At 39.1% G+C, this 18,517-nt stretch overlaps 1 protein-coding gene across 1 annotated transcript in view; it reads left to right on the top strand.

Annotated features, from left to right (window-relative positions):
- Positions 1 to 4,843: 4,843 nt before the first annotated feature.
- The window catches only part of RARB (retinoic acid receptor beta), a 498,581-nt gene continuing 484,907 nt past the window's right edge, over positions 4,844 to 18,517 (top strand). The window contains exon 1 of the mRNA XM_012498360.2: positions 4,844 to 4,876. The gene's annotated coding sequence lies outside the window, so the exon portion shown is untranslated. The remainder of the gene's footprint in view (positions 4,877 to 18,517) is intronic.

Below are 18,517 nucleotides of genomic sequence, written 5' to 3'. Positions count from 1 at the left end.
AAGTCAGTCCCCTGGGCAAACCCATGTCAACTGCAATAAAGAGATCTGTACAAGTGAGTGAGAGGTATTTTTTTGCAAGATGTACAGAGAATTGAATGTGCACTGTGCTGTCTGGATGCTTTCTGAGGTTCAAAGATACACATCTCCTTATGGCAAAGGTTGGAAGCTGAACCCAGCCTGTCAGTGGGATTTTATGATTTCCTTAGGAAAATGAATTCTCAAGCTACTGCCCTCTTTCCGAGCTCAGGTGAGTCCTTGGCAAACAGGAAAAGTGCAGAGAAGTTGTGATTTACCTTTCCTAGGAAATAGCGGCTTCCGAACTGAACTTTACACTGGACAGCTCGTTGCTTTATGCCTTCTACAGAATCCACCATCTGTCTCACATGGGGTAGATATAAATTTTATAGACTTCTCAATTAGGTTTTGGTTTGTTTAGGGTTTTTTTCCCCACTTACTCTCCAAGTGCTCATATACATAAATGCATGCAGCTAAGTACGACTGCAGTATTTGTGGAGTGGGCACTAAAAGGCATTTGTCACATTAAAACAGTTGGATACATTTAAAAGCATTCTGGAAATTGAAATCTGAACATCTGTATAAAAAAAGGCAAAAAATGTCTATTGTTGCTACCATCCATATTGATGTAAAAAGGTTTAATTTGGGGTTTATGTTTCCCTCTGTGGTGCTGTGATCATATTGGTTTGGTCTGCATATTCTGCAAGTTATCTCAAAATTGATAAAAATGCATCCTGCAACTTGGCTAAATCAGAAGATGTGTGTGGAGATTTATTTTCAGAATCTGAGGGATGGTGTCGGGGTATGCTGTTTCACTCAAATTAAGAAACCAATTGCAGCACAATGTTCCTTTATGGACTTGTAGTATTTGGATAATTGAATGGCTATGCTCTGCCTCACTATAGCTTAAGAGGCATCTTTCCTAGATTGGGGAAAAGCAGAAACAAGTGCTTTTACAGCCAGGCTCCAGGAATCTGCTGACAAGGCACTTAGGAGAGAGGAGGCGGTCTTGTCTATTGCTCAGATAAGTTCACAAAATCTTTCCCATCTGTTAAGTGATGGAAAAAAGTATCCAACTGAAAAGGTTGCAAACTATTGTGAAGTTTGAGCTCTTTTGAGAACAGAATGGCAAAGCAAATACTCAAAATGCCTTTTTCTCTTAGTTTCATTTAGAACTTTTTGTTTGTTCATTTGTTTGCCCAAGATCTTAAAAAAACAAAAAATCAAAACAAAGAAAAAACTCTGTTTCCATATAAAGTGTCTCTATTCTGCTAATTTGTAAGTAGGGATTCCCCAAGATTTTAGAGGAAATTGAAGCGTAATCTAGTTGTCTCTCTTATTTTTACTATTGTTCCTAATACTACCTTTCATGGTGTGCTTGTAAGGTATACAATAACTGTTAATTCCAGCCCTCTTCACACACCACCAAAACAGGCTGCCACCTGGAATTTGTAATCTTTGATTCAAATTACATGTGTGCTCTTTTTTTTTCCAGAAAAGAATGTGGGAGATTTTTTTAATTGTACAGAAATTTTGCAAATGCCTTCTTTTTGATAAGATGCCTCTGAGAGAAGTATGTTGTCTTGCCATGTAATTGTTGCTGGTTATGGAAACATTTTTCCACTGAATGGATTCCCAGATAACGTCACCTGAACATGAGTTTCATGTGTAAGGGAGAATGATGCACTGGTCATTTTTCCTTGTGCCCTTATTCGGTCTCTAATGTTCATTTAGGAGGTAGAGAGAGATGACTTACTCTACAGCCAGGAGAAACTGAGACATTTCTTATAGCATTACAGAGGTATAGTGAAAAAGGGGAATTTAAATTATGATATTCCAGTTGCCTTTCCACTAAATGCCATTCCACCCCACTTACAGCACAGGTGCTGCTTACAATGATATTGACTATGGATTAGTCTCATCTCATGGTCATCTCATGCTCTGCTACAGGCGGGATATTAAAAATCTCTTGCTCACAGTGGACATGTTGCTCATGATTTTTGCTACCATCTCAACTGGAGAATTAGGTTTTGGTTGTTTTATATTTTGTTCAATGATCCAGCATTATATAAAGCTCTCTGATACTTCTCCTTTTATACAAGTAGCTGGATTGGGACAGAATATTGTTGTTCTTTTAATTTTTGTTGGTGAAAATTAGGGAGTAATATTTCTCAGAATGAAACTACCTTTGCAAAAATTATAACAGTGAGAAAATTATGGCAGTGAAAAGATCTGATCTGACCAATCCCCATCTTGCCTTTAGCCTCCAAACTGCCCTTAATTATTCCTAGGCTTGGGCCAAACTAACTTTGGGAGACATTTAATGTATATTTTACATGATAATAGCCTCTCCCCCAAACTAGAACACCTTTTTAAAGCTAATGAGAGACCACCAGGCTAGAAAGATGAGATGAGCCTGAATTCTGCTTACGTGTAGACATAAACGATTACCTGCCATTATTCTGAAGGTCACAAGGTTTGCAACTTCCTCAATTACTCCTGCAGATAATATCCTTGTTGTAGAATCTAAGATTGGCCTTTCAAGAGGTCTTTACAGGATTTTTTTGCCTGTCTGATGATGACCGTGGCTCCACCTGGACTGCGGACCGCTCCTGTGGCCCAGCCAGAAGTGACTAAGCTCACATGAGGACTATTTCTCACACCCCTATGATTGTACCCCCAGCCAATTGGCAACAAGCACCCATTGCCTAGCCACCCCTTTCTCTTTGCTCAAACTATCCTTAAAAAATGCTAGCCTCCAAATTTTCAAGGAGACCGATTTGAGTTATAATAAAACACATATACGCACAAAACAAAATACTAAATACAAGATCTGTGTGTACTCCCAAGTTCAGACTAACTACCCAGAACAAAGTGCCTGAGGAGCAAACTAGCTTGTAAGTGGGTATTGTCCAGACCCAGAGAAAATGATGACAGAACACAGCAATTCTAAGGATTCTGCTGCCTTAAGAACTAGCCATTGAGTTACTTAAACTGAGTTGAATCTTCACGTGTTCACAGTTGTCTGTTACTTGCATATAGAAGGTCTATTCAGTGCTGTTCAGCTTATCCACTGTTAATAATGCTAAAGTCTGTTTGAAATTCTTCCTAAGGGATGCCTTCTCCGTATCGTTAGGTGATGGCATATGTAGCTCTACCCCTATCAAATACGCCTAATAGTCATTTGTTGAGCACCTACTATGTCCTGGGCAAATAGCAAAAATTCTCTGGAGAAACCCCATGAAGAAGGTAATATCATTCTCATTTTACAAAAAGAGGACATTGACCAGAAGCAGTGGCTCACACCTGTAATCTCAGCACTTTGGGAGGCCAAGGTGGGTGGATCACTTGAGTTTAGGAGTTTGAGAACAGCTTGGGCAACTTTGCAAAACCTTGTCTCTACCCAAAATACAAAGAAATTAGCCAGGTGTGATGGTGTGCGCCTGTGGTCCCAGCTATTCAGGAGGCTTATGGAGAGGATGGCTTGAGCCCAGGAGGCAGAGGGTGCAGTGAATCAAGATCATGCCATTGCACTCCAGCCTGGGAGACAGAATGCGACCCCATCTCAAAAAAAAAAAAGAAAAAAAAAAAGGAAACTGCAACACAGTAGTTAAATAACTTGCTCAGGTCACAGGACTACTCAGAGTTCTGATGTGCCAAAGCTCTGGCCTTTCACCCTGGGAAGGACTCTCCTGATACCTTACATCTTTAGTCTGCTTCCTAATTTTCAAAACCATTTCACTTTCGTTTGATGTATTTTTCTTCCTACAGATGCTTGAGAAAAAGGTAAACAAATAGTTACCTCATTTGACAAATGAGAAAAAAAGACTGAAGAAATATAGGAATTCTCTCAAGGTCACAGTTAAGTAGAGCTCCTCTTCCACCTTCTGGCCTCTGGTCCAGTGATTTTTTTCGGTTTGGCTTAAGACTTCATCTCAAGATTGAGTGGCTCCCAAACTTAGCTGTATATTGCCATCACCAGGAGAGCTTTAAAAATTACAAATGCCTGGCATCTTCTTCTAGACATTCTGATTTACTTGGTGTAGAATGAATTGGAATGTTAAAAGCTCTTCAGGTGATACTGATATGCAGCAGAATTTGGGAACCACTGCTATCTCTTTCAAGAGAATAGGTTTGGGATTGGTTTACAGCAGTGGTTTTCAAAGTATGATCCCTGGACCAGCAACATCAGCACCATCTGGGAACTTCTTTTTTTTTTTTTTTTTTTTATTATTATACTTTAGGTTTTAGGGTACATGTGCACAGTGTGCAGGTTTGTTACATATGTATCCATGTGCCACGTTGATTTCCTGCACCCATTAACTCGTCATTTAGCATTAGGTATATCTCCTAATGCTGTCCCTCCCCCCTCCCCCAACCCCACAACAGTCCCCGGAGTGTGATGTTCCCCTTCCTGTGTCCATGAGTTCTCATTGTTCAATTCTGGGAACTTCTTACAAATGCAAATTCTTGGGTTCCACACTAGACCTATGAAACAGATATTCTGGAGGTGAAGCCCAGCAATCTGTGTTTTTAACAAGCTTTCCAAGTGATTCCGATGCAAGCCAACCCCCTTGGCCATACATCCTCCCAACAGGTTTATGATGTGGAACATGGTGACCAGCTGTCTGCTATTTATATTGAGGCCAGAGCTGTGGAGAAATATATTTAAACCCAAATGACAGTACAAGGCATTCAGATTTGTATTGAAAGATGGATTTTCTGGTGGTGTAGGTTGCGAACAGCAAGAATAAAAAGCTGAGGGAGGATTTTGGAATCTTTCTGGGGGTGGCCAGAGTATTGCGCCATCAAAAGAAAAAAAGGAAGAGGAAAAATGGGCCTCTGGAGAAGAATGAAAGCAGTAAGTATTGTCATCTGATTTCACTTTAGTCATTTACAGTTCTTCCTTCCTGATCTTTGAAGTTAATGGTGATGTCTTCTTAACTGCCACCTTTTGTTTTCTCCTGAAAATCTCAATGCATTTTAAATCTACATCTTCCAAACTGTTCAGCACTGTGGCAGAAAGCAGGCTCCACTGCCTGAGAAGTGAAGGGGCTGAATTATGAATGGCAAAGTGACTTCTGTCCTGCCTCTTTCCCATTACTGGACTACTTAATTGGCATCATTTCCCTGCTGCCACAATTATTTTTTTTCAACATTATAATTTTAAGTAACTCAGTATGTTAACCAATTTCCCTAATGCCCTTTGTTGCATGTTCACTCAACATGGCTGGTTTTTGTCATATTTTTCAAGTGTCTCCCACTGGACTTCACTCAGTATCTACTTGGGTTAGGTTTTGTTGGTCCTTGTGACAATAGTTTGTGAAAGAATTAAGATTCCAGGATATTGAATTAGGGGAGGTGTTAATGGAATATAATTAAACTGAGAACTTGTATGGTGCCTCAAGAGGGGAGAGAAGGAAGGTAAGCATTTATGTAAGACCAGATACCGTTGGAGAAATTGTGGAGAGAGGGGAAGTTGTATCTAAATTTATTGTACAGATTCCAAAAATCCAGTTATTTGACAATAGTCATTAGTCAGCAATTCTAAGATGCCTTATACACAAAATATCCCCCTGTAATTTAGTAAGTTATCTATTTCTAGTTGTATCATTTTGTATCCAATAACTGACTTTTTTGACTCTGACATAATTTGACATTTTCTGTTTCCCTCAGGTAGTGAGGAACATATAGTTAAAAATGCAATCAAAACGCTGAGGAAGAAAGGCAACAGAGGGTGGAGAAGAGGGCAGCTTAGCCACTTTTACCTGGGCTGAGTGGGTGTGTTTCACCTCCTAGTATCTCGAGATGATTAATCTGGGGGTGGACTCTGCATATTCATCATCTGTCAGTTGAGGCTCCTGGGAAGACTAATCTATTCATAGACACGACATTGTCAAAGGAATAGGTGCCACAATAAGAAAGTGGCTAGCAACTACTTCATTGACTAAGAAGTGATATGGGATATAAAGTGCTGTTTCCTTTCCAGTTACCTGAAACCAACAAATCTTCTCCAGCCCGTGGGGTTTTGCATAAGAAGGTACAAACCTTTTCTGCTGATTGCCAAGAATAGAAGAGGTATCTTCACCACCTCAGAAATCTTGCTTTATAGGTTATTCCGTTTAGTTCTTTTGCAGCAATTTAGCTAAATGGGTGCAAGTGACTTGAAAGAACACTAGCAAACAATCAGAGACAGTAACTCTTCTACCCTTGGTGTTGCCATACTTTGTGCCATGAATGAAAGAACCACTGACACTAAACAATACATGCATGACTTGATTTGCAGTGCGCTGGACCGCTTCATGGAGATGAACCAAACACTATTTGATGACTGTACCCAACAATTTAATGCAGGGAAACTAAAAGAGAAGCAGCATGAGTTAAAATAGAAATCTACTCAAAGCAAATTTGCAGGTACTAAAAAAGAAAGTAACATGAAAACATTGAGGGGATTACTTGGATGTTTTTATAAAATAGTAATTTCATCATGAGAGGGGAAGGAAATTGATTTCACTAACATTCTATATGAAAATATCTGCAATCAGAAATATTTTCCAAAAGCCAGGTACGGTGGTGCATGCCTTTAGGCCCAGCTACTCAGGCTTGAGGAGGGAGGCTTGCTTGAGCCCAGGAGTTCTGGACTGTGCCTGGGAAGAGCCACCATACTGCAGCTTAGGCATATCCCAGCCTAGTGAGACTTCATCTCTAAAAACAAAAGCTTTCTAATTCTTACCTAATGGAGAGCAGTGCCACCAATAATGTGACAATAGATTCCTGGGCATGTCCCAGACTAGGTCCAAACTCCAGTTCACCTCTCACTGCCCTCACCTCCTCATTAGCCTTAGTATCATATCTGTGTCTCAGGTCACAGGTGGTTCTGCTTTGGGAGTGTATTTCTGGGAGGTATGCTTTGTGCTCATCCCAATCTTACCCCTACTTTAACTTGAATTCTGAGCATGTACTGCATGTCGGTATTGTATTGGGTTAGACTCAAGATTCAAAGAGAAAACCATGATCCCTACCTTTAACTTGTTTAAAGTCCTTTGGATACTCAGACATGAAAATGACCAGTCCACAGTACCATGTGAATAAATACTGTCAATTTTTGTTTTACTTTTTACTGAAATATAATGTATATGCAGAAAAGTATACACACACAGCTATGAGTTTTCACCAAGAGCAAGGGGAGCACTGTACAAGGGGACTGGGAAATCTGGGGAGGCTTCCCACTGGAGGTGAAGATGGAGGGGAGGCCTGAAGGGTGAGAAGTTGCTATTTACAGGCAGGCAAAGGCAGGCAATGGAGAGTTCATATTCTAGGACAGGAATTCTTTCAGCCTACCTTCCAGAAAGATTTTCATAACCACTTGGCTCTCACTGGTCAGCATCTCTTAATCATAGCTCGTTATCCAAATTGTACCACATAACTTAGAAGTTAGAGATCTCTATCATGCTGTATTATTCATGCTTATTTTTCTAATGGTTGGCTTTATTCTCTAAGAAGATGAAGTCAGTGGTGCAGAGTGAGAGCAATTCCTACCTGTGTAACATTGGGTAAAGAGTCCACCTATATAAGTCTTAGCTTCTTCATTGTAAAGGATTGCTGGGAAAAGATGAACCTAGATCAGGATTGACAAACTATGGCTGGTGGGTCAAATCCAGTGTGCCACTTGTTTTTGCAAGTAAGGTTTTATTGGACACAGCTATGATCATTCATACATTGTCTATGGCTGATTTTGCACTACAGTGGAAAAGTTGAGTAGTTGAACAGAGATTGTCTCGCCCACACAGCCTAAAATATTTATAATCTGGTCCTTTACAGAAGTAGTTCACTGACCCTGATCCTAAATATTAGCATGTGTTTGTTATTAATAATTGTTCTGAATAAATCCAATGTTAATGCCTAACATATTGTTTTCCTTCTCAACATCAACCCCTTACCCCTGCAAAATGTTCTCCATTTTATTAGGCTTGTTGTTAAAGAAATTTTAAAGAATGTTTTCCTCTAAGATATTTAAGATGCTGCAGCCTCATGACATCCCTACTTTGAGTGGCTCTAGTATCAACCCTGTGAAAGCTGAGGCTTGGGTCCATTCCCTGCTGCAATCTCAGTGCTTGGCTGTGTACCTAGCACAGAGAATGTGTGCAAGAGGGAGTCTGTGAGAGGTAAATGATTAAGTAGTCATGATTGAGGTGGTGAGCATAAAAGGGAAGATGATAACAGAACAGGTAGGCACTCCCAAAGCCCTCAGCTTTAAATACAGCAGTTCATTTGTCTGACATCCCTGAGGAAAATTGACCCCCTTCTTACCTTTTCTGCCTTCCTGACTGAAGTCCGATGTTAACTGTCCATCCTTGTTTCAGAGGAGACACAGACCTGTTGAGGACATTTATAGGATTTTTTGCAACCTTGGGAAAGGGGAGGGCTAGATTGTCAAGATAAGCTTTCAAAGGAAAAATATTAATGTAACAGAATGTGAATGTTCTGAGTGAAGCATTTCATTTATAATGTCTTAGAAAAGAACAACTTACCGGGGGAAAAAGTTCATCTGAAAAATACCAAGATTAAGATGCATATGTATCATTGAATCAAATTATATCTTCTTAGATATTATTATACTATTAACATTGTTCCATCACTGTCAATTTTCCTCTACCTTTCTCATGAGTATTTTCAGGATTTAAAAAAAAAAAAAAAAAAAAACTTTCATTATGTAGTAGAAGATGCCCAAACATTTGTGTACAGGTTTTCTTGATGTCAGTCTGTCCATGGAAGGTCACTGGAGTCCTTCCCTTTGTCCTTTGCTGTCCTTTTTCGGTTTTCCGAGTCTTGGCAATCATAGACCTGAACGTGGTGCATCGCAGAAGTACTTTTACAGAGCTTGGCTTACCTCCATCCTGCTTTCCTTCATTTGTGTGTGCAGTCCGCTGACTTGGACACGCAGGAAAGCCATGGGAAGACATTAGTGGCTGTTCGTAAATGCTTTTCCTTGTGGACTACCGTGGCTCCTTGGCCTACGATCTTAATTTACTTTAAAATATCATTTCCTGGTTTCACCTGGCCCGTTTTCTACTAAACAAAAGCAATATCTGCTTTGCTTTTTACCACAAAAACACCTGGCTTTGCTTTTAGGGGATGAGAGGTGACAAAGTGCTCATTCATTGACTCATCCCTGGATTGCCTGTCACATCCCTCCAAAGTGGCAAAGTGATTGTCACTTTAAATATGGTGAAAATCAAAAGAGACAACATTATCTGTTTCTACATTTACATCCTGGGGGATGTGAAATAAATCAGCAACAATTGAATCAATAGAAGTTAAGGAAATAAATGATAAGTAATATACAGAGATTTTAAATGTTACAGTGCTTGGACAGAGGAACAAATCCAGGTGCCATTTAAACTGTAATCTAAATAACAAGATGGAGCGATGGAGCCAGCATGCAGAGACCAGGAAGAAGTGTGTTCTAGATACAGAATTTAGTTGAAGGCTGGGGTGTGCTTACATTTAAAAATATATATTTGAAGGTGAATGGCTTAGGAAAAGCAGAGAAGACTTTAAGCTCAGCATAATAAAGCCTGAAGTATAGCCAGAGATCTGGTTCCTAAGAATACATGTATCTTTCAGTAGTATAAGCAACCGAAGTCTTTCATTTATTTTATGTTTCTACTGATCTGAAGGGGTAGTATTAAACATAGTGTTTGTGATCTGATAATGAAAGATAACTTTGCTATTTTTATTGTCTTACCTAATTGTAACACTAGGCAAGTGGGAAGGCTCCACAGAAATTTTCATCCTGTGTTACTGTTCCATTTATACTAGGAGATTCCCATAGCCACTCAGTCAAGTGTCAAAAGGGACAACACACAGGGTTATATACCAAGATTTAAGCCATCTCTCACATGTTTGGTGAGATAGGGAAATGGGAAGTAGAGGAACTTGGATCATTACTCTAAGGTTGAGATTCAAGTCCATTCATTAATCTTAGACTCCTGTTGGCTCTTAACCCCACACTCGGAGCTGAAGCATAGATCATGCAATTGAAATCACAGATTAGAAAGGCTAAAATAGAGTTAATGTGCTTTGCACAGGTAATATTTAAGGGATAGTTGGAGGTGATTATTCGATTTATTTGGTGGAACATCACCTCTGGAATTCCATAATATCATTTAAAGAGATTTTTATTACCGACAGGGGTTGGGTCTATCTTTAAGAGTCAGTAGAAGCCAAGATTAACCAGAAAATGGTGAGGATTTTTGGTGGCTAGAGGCTTTATCTTATGGCACTTCTAGTGTCAGAAAAGATGCTTGATGGCCTATACTATATCTGAGCCTGTGAGAATTCCACAGACTTACTGGAAACCAATAAGAAGAGCAAAACATTCACATGGAAAAGAAAAAAGTAATAAACATTTACATCAAAAAGTGAAAGCCTCCTTCTCTTGTTCCCATGCTCAACATAGGCACCTATGAGTTATTGTAAAAACGCGTAATGAGAAAATTGTATTATCTAGAATATAAGTATATCCTTAGAAGTGATATATATTATATACATATTTTGTTATGTATTACTGTCTTGAAAATTGTTTCACTTTGTTTTATCTTAGAAACTTTTCCATATCATTATGTATGGGTCTGTATCATTTTTGTTATTTTAAAGGCTACACTGTATTATTTTGTGTAGTTATATCAACACTTATTTAACTATCCTTTTATTGCTAAATCTTTAAAGTATGTTTATTTTTTTTATTACATTCAATATGCCCTATCCTTGGCATACTTTCTTGACTCTTTCCATAGATGATTTGCAGTGGGATTGCTGGATCAAAATGCATTTACTTTTTGAAAGGCTATTTGTAATTTTCTTTGAGTACCAGCATACATTCCCACCAAGAGTGTATGAGGATCCCTGCTTGCCCATATCCTCTTCCACCCTGGGTACTTTAACATTTTTATATTTTGGCTGCTCTATTTAAGCAAAAACTTAAGTCTCTTTGTTTTGATTTGTAACTCTTTAAAATAATTCAGAATAAAGGGTAAACACTCAGAGGACATGAAGGTTGAGAATGATGTCTGTTGTAAGCATGGTACAGGTCTCCAGTCCTTAAACCAACATTTTTTGGATCCAGATTTATGAAAAAATTTAAAGTTTTTCAGATTTTGAAAGACATGTACAGATGCCATAAATTAGGTACCACTTCCAGGCTAGTCTAGGCCAGAACTCCCTAAGCAAGCATGTTAGCATTTCTGCAGCAAAATGCATGAATGTCCCCACAAAATAGTCTAAGATGGCAGATATCCCCACATCACTTCACGAAAGGTTCTTTCCATGAAATATATTCAGATTGGCCAGGCATGGTGGCTCACACCTGTAATCCTAGCACTTTGGGAGGCTGAGGCAAGTGTATCACCTGAGCTCAGGAGTTTGAGGCCAGCCTGGCCAACATGGTAAAACCCCATATCTACTAAAAATACAAAATTAGCTGGTGGTGGTGGTGCATGCCTGTAATCCCAGCTACTTGGATAGCTGAGGCAGGAGAATCACTTGAACCCAGGAGGCAGAAGTTGCAGTGAGCCAAGATTGCGCCACTGCACTAGAACTGCTATACTAGAGAAGAGGACTCCTCTAGGACTGGTATATAGCACAGAGGTAGAACCTGTTGAGGGAGTGTAAGATGAGGAAGCTTGGAACCATGCGGAAGTGGCTAAAAGGAGTTGCCAAGATCATGAGCTTAGTTCCCCTTTGTCTGCATTGCTTGCTTTGGGCAGGAGAAACATTTTACCATCGGCCAACGGTTGACTTTATTGTTGGTCATGAAACCATTTGAGGAGTTCTGCTAAGGACTCAGTAAGTAAATGAGTACTTCTTAAAACATTTCACAGGTGATATGCACCATTGTAAGTGACAGGAGAAATGAACTGGCTTCTTCTCACAGTTCCATTATTGGACCCCATTCCCCTTCCTCGTCTTTCATGGTTAAAGATGACTTATTTGACCCAAATGTAACTGCCTTGCTTTAGACAAAAACGGAGGAAAAATCTTATTCTTTTGATGATTCATTGACTGCCTAAACTCCTGCCATCTTCAGGAGGATTTTAAAAGCGTACTAATTCAAAAACAGATGGATTAGAAATCATGCAAGATTTGCCCCTAGGCGACAACAGAAGGCCATCTTTGAGCAAGGAGAAGGAGAATAGAACTGGAAACAATATAGATCTTTTCTCAGCTAATTCTCACAGCTAATTTTCTAGAGATGAAATAACTTGCCTGGTGTCACTCAGTTCCATGAATTGAATGTTACTACCATAAAGTACATCATATCCACTTTAAACAGTATTATGAATGGGGATCTTATTTTCCTCCATTTTGATGGCAGATCTTAGGGTTGTCTATCTTAGCCTTTTTCATTCTTTCTGTGTCTCTGCTTTTGATAATCTCCTTCTGGTCAATAAGATTCTTCTTGTGAGTTTATTCTGATTGCTTGGAAGAGATTGTGTGATGATTGTGTTGGGAAGGATTCTGAAGCTGAATCCAGATTAGGTGCCTAATTAGCCACATATTGTGAAGGTGTGGACACTCACGTCAGACAATATGCCGTACAGTTTCTACCTTTGGACTGGGTCGTCTTTGAAATCCTTTACTGTCTCAGGAGTCTGTAAAATATATATTTATTTGAAAATATATCAAAAAGTGTCGCTCTGTTCAATATCATCAGTCAGCAGGAAAATGCAAATTAAAACCACAATGTGATTATACCACACACCCGCCTGAATGGCTAAATTGAAAAAGACAGACAATACCAAGTTTTCACAAGGCTGTGGTGCAACCAGAACACCCATACATTGTTGGTGGGAATATAACTTGGTAAATCCACTTTGAAATCTCTCATTATCTACTGAACATGCACTCATCTTATCACCCATTTATTCCATTCCTGGGTATAAATAGACACTTTGGAAGGCCGGCGGGGGTGAGGGTGGAGGGAGAGCAGTGCAGATTGCTTGAGCCCAGGAGTTTGAGACCAGCCTGGGCAACATGGGGGAAACCCCATCTCTACTGAAAATATAAAAAATTAGCTGGGCATAGCAGTGCACACCTATAGTCTCAGCTACTCGGGAGGCTACAGTAGGAGGATTGCTTGAGCCCAGGAGGTGGAGATTGGAGTGAGCTGAGATTGTGCCACTGCACTCCAGCTTGGGTGACACAACGAGACTCCATCATAAAAGAAAAAAAAAATCTCATAGTGATACTATTGTTAATATTCCAAACTGGAAAATATCCAAAGGCTCATCAATGTTAGACAAGATAAATTAGGATATACCCACAACAATGGAACATCAAACATCAGTGAGAATGAACAAAGTATAACTACATGCCACAATATGAATGAATCCCACATGTGTAATAGTGCATACTGTTTGATACCAGTGTAGATATACACATATGCAAAACTAATCTCCAGTGCTAGAAGTTGGGGGAGTGGAGGTAATGCCTGCAAGGGGAGCTCCTGTTTCTTCATCATGTTCTATTTCTTAATCTGAATGAGGGTTACGAGTGCTTGTGAAAATTCATTGAGCTGTATGCGTACAGTTTGTGTACTTTTCTATAAGAATTAATAGTTTAATAAAAAGCATAAAATATTTTAAAAAGTCTTGATTTAGAAAAATCACTAATTCAAACATTTTTACACTAAAGGTAAAAGATTTTCATAATTACATTATTTTTAGTGTTAGAGAGTTTTTATTTTTGCTCCCCACAGTTTATACCACATACAAATATCCTGAATCCCCACAGAGCATCTACACACCACTGGCCTTTATTCCTCCCCTACCTAATGAGCTTTAGGATGTGCATTCAGGCTTCTCTGAGACCTACTGTAAAAGGGGCGGGGGAGAAAGACAGTAAAAAGATAGTAAAACAAGTGCTTTGATAGCACTTTTAAAAAATTTATAACAGGTATAAAAAGAAGTGACAGCTGTTTAGTGTATACATGTGCAAAAAAAAAAAAAAAAAAGATTTGTGGTGCAATAAAGGGCATCAGTCATGTGTTTTGCCAAGTGCGACTGCACTGCTTCTGATATAATAGCCTTGGTTCTTTCCTTGGCCTTTATCTTGTGAATAATGGATTCGGCTGTTTATAGGTCTCCGTGCATTTGGAGGCAGGAATTGGAAGAATATGATTACCAAATTTGCACTCTCTTGACATTTCCTTGCTGTGTCAGGGGAAGCAGCTTCTTTTATCTGCCTTGTAGTTGGGATTGTTTCCCATTCCCAATGTTTTTACTTGTTAGTCTCTTTTTTCCATAGCCTGGCCAGTCTAAATCACAAATGCACATTTGACGGTATGAGCATTGCTATTATAAAGAAAATCATAACCACTTTATAAAGCCACTGTCATGAACATGTATCTTCTTTTCTATGCCTTAATCAATTTTAACATAAGAGGAAAATTAAGGCATGTATTTCCCGAGTATAGAAATGAAATGTAATCTAAATGCAACCTCCAGGCCCATTGCACAGTACAATTTGGTAGTGTGGCTGTTACTAATCCCAGCAGGAAAGCAATTCAGATCATTTGGACCACAGTAGCTACCCCAGAATGACAACAGTGGAAAGACAGCAAGGACTGTAAGCCTAGGCAACAACTTGTGAGAATGGGCACTTGTAATTCACATCAGCTGAAGGGGTTGTTTGTTTTCCATAAAATGGGAGTGCATTAAAAAATGAAGGCTGTTCCTGATACTCTGTATTGTATCAAGCCTAAATGTCATCTGAGTTTGCGACAGAACTTACAGTTGTGATGTTTCAAAGGGTGGTTTCTCGGAGAAATGCATGGTAATATATCACAATTTTAGAAATTTGCTGTTTCGTACAAGTAAAATTCTTTTGTTTTTTTTGAGATAGAGTCTCACTGTCACCCAGGCTGGAGTGCAGTGGTGCAATTGCAGCTGACTGCAGCCTTGACCTCTCAGATTCAGGTGATCCTCCTGCCTCAGCCTCCTGAGTAGCTGGGATTACAGGCATGCACCACCATGCCCAGCTACTGTTTTTTTGTTTGTTTTTGTTTTTGTTTATGTTTTGTAGAGACAGGGTTTTGCCATGTTGCCAAGGCTGGTCTTGAACTCCTGGGCTCAAGCAATCTGCCCCTCTCAGCCTCCCAAAGTGCTGGGTTTACAGGTATGAGCCCGTGGCACCTGGCTCATTTAAGTAAATTTAAGAGCTAAATGAATCAATCCCTTAGGCTGCAGTATTTTTTTTTTTAACGTTGACCATGTGGATTTGAAATATTCACATGCATATTGTAACACTTTCCTACTTTCTTAAGCAGAGCTTAGGGAACGTGATTTAACTTTTTGATAACTTAATCATTATTACGAACATCAGCTATTGAAAAGAACAATTATGCTGTGATTCTTCAGCGGGTTGCTGGAGCTATGGCCCTATACCAATTGACTCCAGATACCATTTTTTTTCTAAAATTGTGTTCCTTCTGCATTTTTTCTTTTTTTGAGACGGAGTCTCGCTCTGCTGCCCAGGCTGGAGTCCAGTAGCACAATCTCGGCTCACTGCCAACTCCGCCTCCCGGGTTCAAGCAATTCTCCTGCTTCAGCCTCCCGAATAGCTGGGATTACAGGTAAGCACCACTATACTCAGCTAATTTTTGTATTTGCAGTGGAGAGGTAGTTTCACCATGTTGACCAGGCTGGTCATGAACTCCTGACCTCAGGTGATCTACCTGCCTCGGCCTCCCAAAGTGCTGGGATTACAGGCATTAGCCACCGCACCCGGCCCCTTCTGCCTTTTCCTTTGCCATCAAGCTATCAGATGCCAGTACTTCTATCAGTTATCTTATATGTAGATACATTGTGCTCTGTTTTCTTGTTTTCTTCACCTAGTCGAATTTGTACTATAGAACATCTAGGCTCATTTGTGCCTTGTGTAAAGTGTAGAGAGGTTCGAGATGGGCCTTTCATTAATAAATCTATGTAATATGTTCAGAACAGTTTCTAACATTTTAGTAGGAGCTTAATAAATATTAACTGCTATCATTATTTCTAGTATTGTTATTATGAATATAATTACTAAAATTCTTGCATATATTAAAGATGAATTAAGCAGTGGAAATAAATCCACTAGTCTTCCCCCTCATCCACAAGTGATATATTTCAAGACCCCCAGTGGATGCCTGAAACCACAGGTAGTACTGAACCCTATAAATACTGTGTTTTTTTCCTACACATACATGCCCATGATAAAGCTTAATTTATAAATTAGGTGAAGTAAGAGATTAACAGCAATAATAATAAAATAGGACAATGGTAATAATATGCTGTAATAAAATGTATCACAAATTGTGACTAACTTCTGCAGTTTGAAGTGCAACAGCAAAACGAACATAAATTTTTTTCTCACAATTTCATGGATAAAATCCTTGTTCTTACTGTAGATCTTAGCAACCTCAGCATACAATTTTTTTCTTTCCTTAATAAGTAGAGAACTTTCTTTTCATTTAAAGGAAGCATTTTATAGCTTCTCTGTGGCATATCTGAATTGTCAGCATCCCTACTTTTGCACATTGGGGACAATATTAAGTAAAATAAGGTTTACTTGAACACAAACACTGTGATACCGTAACAGTAGATCTGATCACCGAGTTTTATTAAGTGACTAATAGGTGGGTAGCATCTACAGCATGGATACACTGGACAAAGGAATGATTCATGTCACGGGCAAGATGGCACAAGATTTCCACATACTACTCAGTGCACAACTGAAAATTATAGATTGCTTATTTCTGGAATTTTTCATTTAACATTTTGGACGATGGTTGATCGTCGGTAACTGAAACAATGGGAAAAAAATCATGGATAAGAAGGGACTACTGTATACTCAAATATGAAATGGCTCAGTCATAATAGAAGTTTATGTCTCATACGGAAGACCCCAGGTTAGGGTTGAGGTCACCAGGTAGGTATCTTTCACGGGATGATTCAGCTATCCGGGCTTTTTCCAACTTGGGTTTCCTCTATCACCTAGTATCTTGATGTCATCTGTATCTACCCAGAGGAAGAAGAAAGAGATAGATAAATAACAGTGGGAGGTTTTATGGCCCAGATCAGGAAGTGCCATACATCACTCATAATCCTATTGGTTAGGACTTAGTAGCATGGTTGCATCTAACTGCCAGGAAGACTGGGAAATGTCTAATTCAGTGCCCAGGGAAAAAAGAATGGATTTTGATGGACAGATTATCAGTCTCTGCTATGGTGTTTTTGTATAGAGTTTGTGACACTTTTGACAATTCCAAAGCTATTTTTTCTTGATGCTTTTTTACTGTCTTCAAATTGTACCAAGTTTTAAAATTAAAACTACATATGAATTAACTGTATTTTTTATAATTAAGCTATTTTTTCAACTTTCCTAAAACTATCACTTGAAAATCAGTCTCATTGTATCATAGCAGTATTTCTGTATCTCCTTATGTAAACATTCTGTGCCAGTTTCTAAGTGGGTACTCCATACAAAATTAACTTGCAGTGGGCTGTAGAGCAAAGATCTCAGGCTTGGGAGTCATTCAGACCAGATTGTATCCCTGCATTGCCACACACCAATGATAATATCTTGGACATGACACCTAGCCTTTTAAAGTTGCCATTTCTTAGGTAAAATGCAGATAACAATAGCTCTGAAGGTGTTAATGGTGTAACATGCAAATCACCTAGTTCAGTGTTTGCCAAATGATAAGCATTCAAATGGGTAGATATAGTTACCTCATATAATATTAAAATAGTAATTAAATGTACATAAATATATTAGCTGGTATTTCATTGAGTGTAGATATGATTGAAGATGTTAATTGACTTAACCTTTGCATTTTTTGGTTTGCAACTCCTGATGAATGATGGGTTTTTTGATTTATTTCCTGAGTAGAATAAACACTGGAAGCATGGCCCACAGCATCTTTGGAACAAGCAGTGGCATTTTGGTACTATGATCTGGGGGGATCGAATCAAATATGATAAAAAGAAGCAGTAGGAACTGTGATTAAATAATGTGTACAAGTACAAAAACACTGAAATTTACATGTTTTTTTAAACAGTCTCCTGAAAAGCAAAATATATTTGAAAGTTGGATATGCTGGTTATTAAAATATCGTTACTCAAATTCAAGTGTACCTTTCTACTCTCTGCTTTGGGTTGCTGACCCCAAAACTCTGCAACCACGTTCATCATTTCCAGCTGGACACCTATTGGCTCTGCCTATGGGGACACTAGAGACCAACTGGGAGGCAGGATAAGCAAAAAGCAGGTTTGCTTCCCTTTCCGTAAGCATTACGTCAGCCATGCTTCTTCATTCAGGCAGCAGCAGTTTGTTTCAAAAGCAGCAGTTGATTCCAAGTTAGAATTTTTCCAACACTCGCAGAAACAGCCTCAGAGCCACCAGCACCTACCAGGTAGACTCCTTCGGAGGCCTGGATCCCAGCACCACAAGATACCTCTGT

Source organism: Nomascus leucogenys, chromosome 4 (assembly GCF_006542625.1).
Source record: "Nomascus leucogenys isolate Asia chromosome 4, Asia_NLE_v1, whole genome shotgun sequence".
In the NCBI taxonomy this organism is placed as follows: domain Eukaryota; kingdom Metazoa; phylum Chordata; class Mammalia; order Primates; family Hylobatidae; genus Nomascus; species Nomascus leucogenys.
The sequence above is the reverse complement of the archived record's forward strand: the minus strand, read 5'-3'. Positions and strand labels throughout refer to the sequence as shown.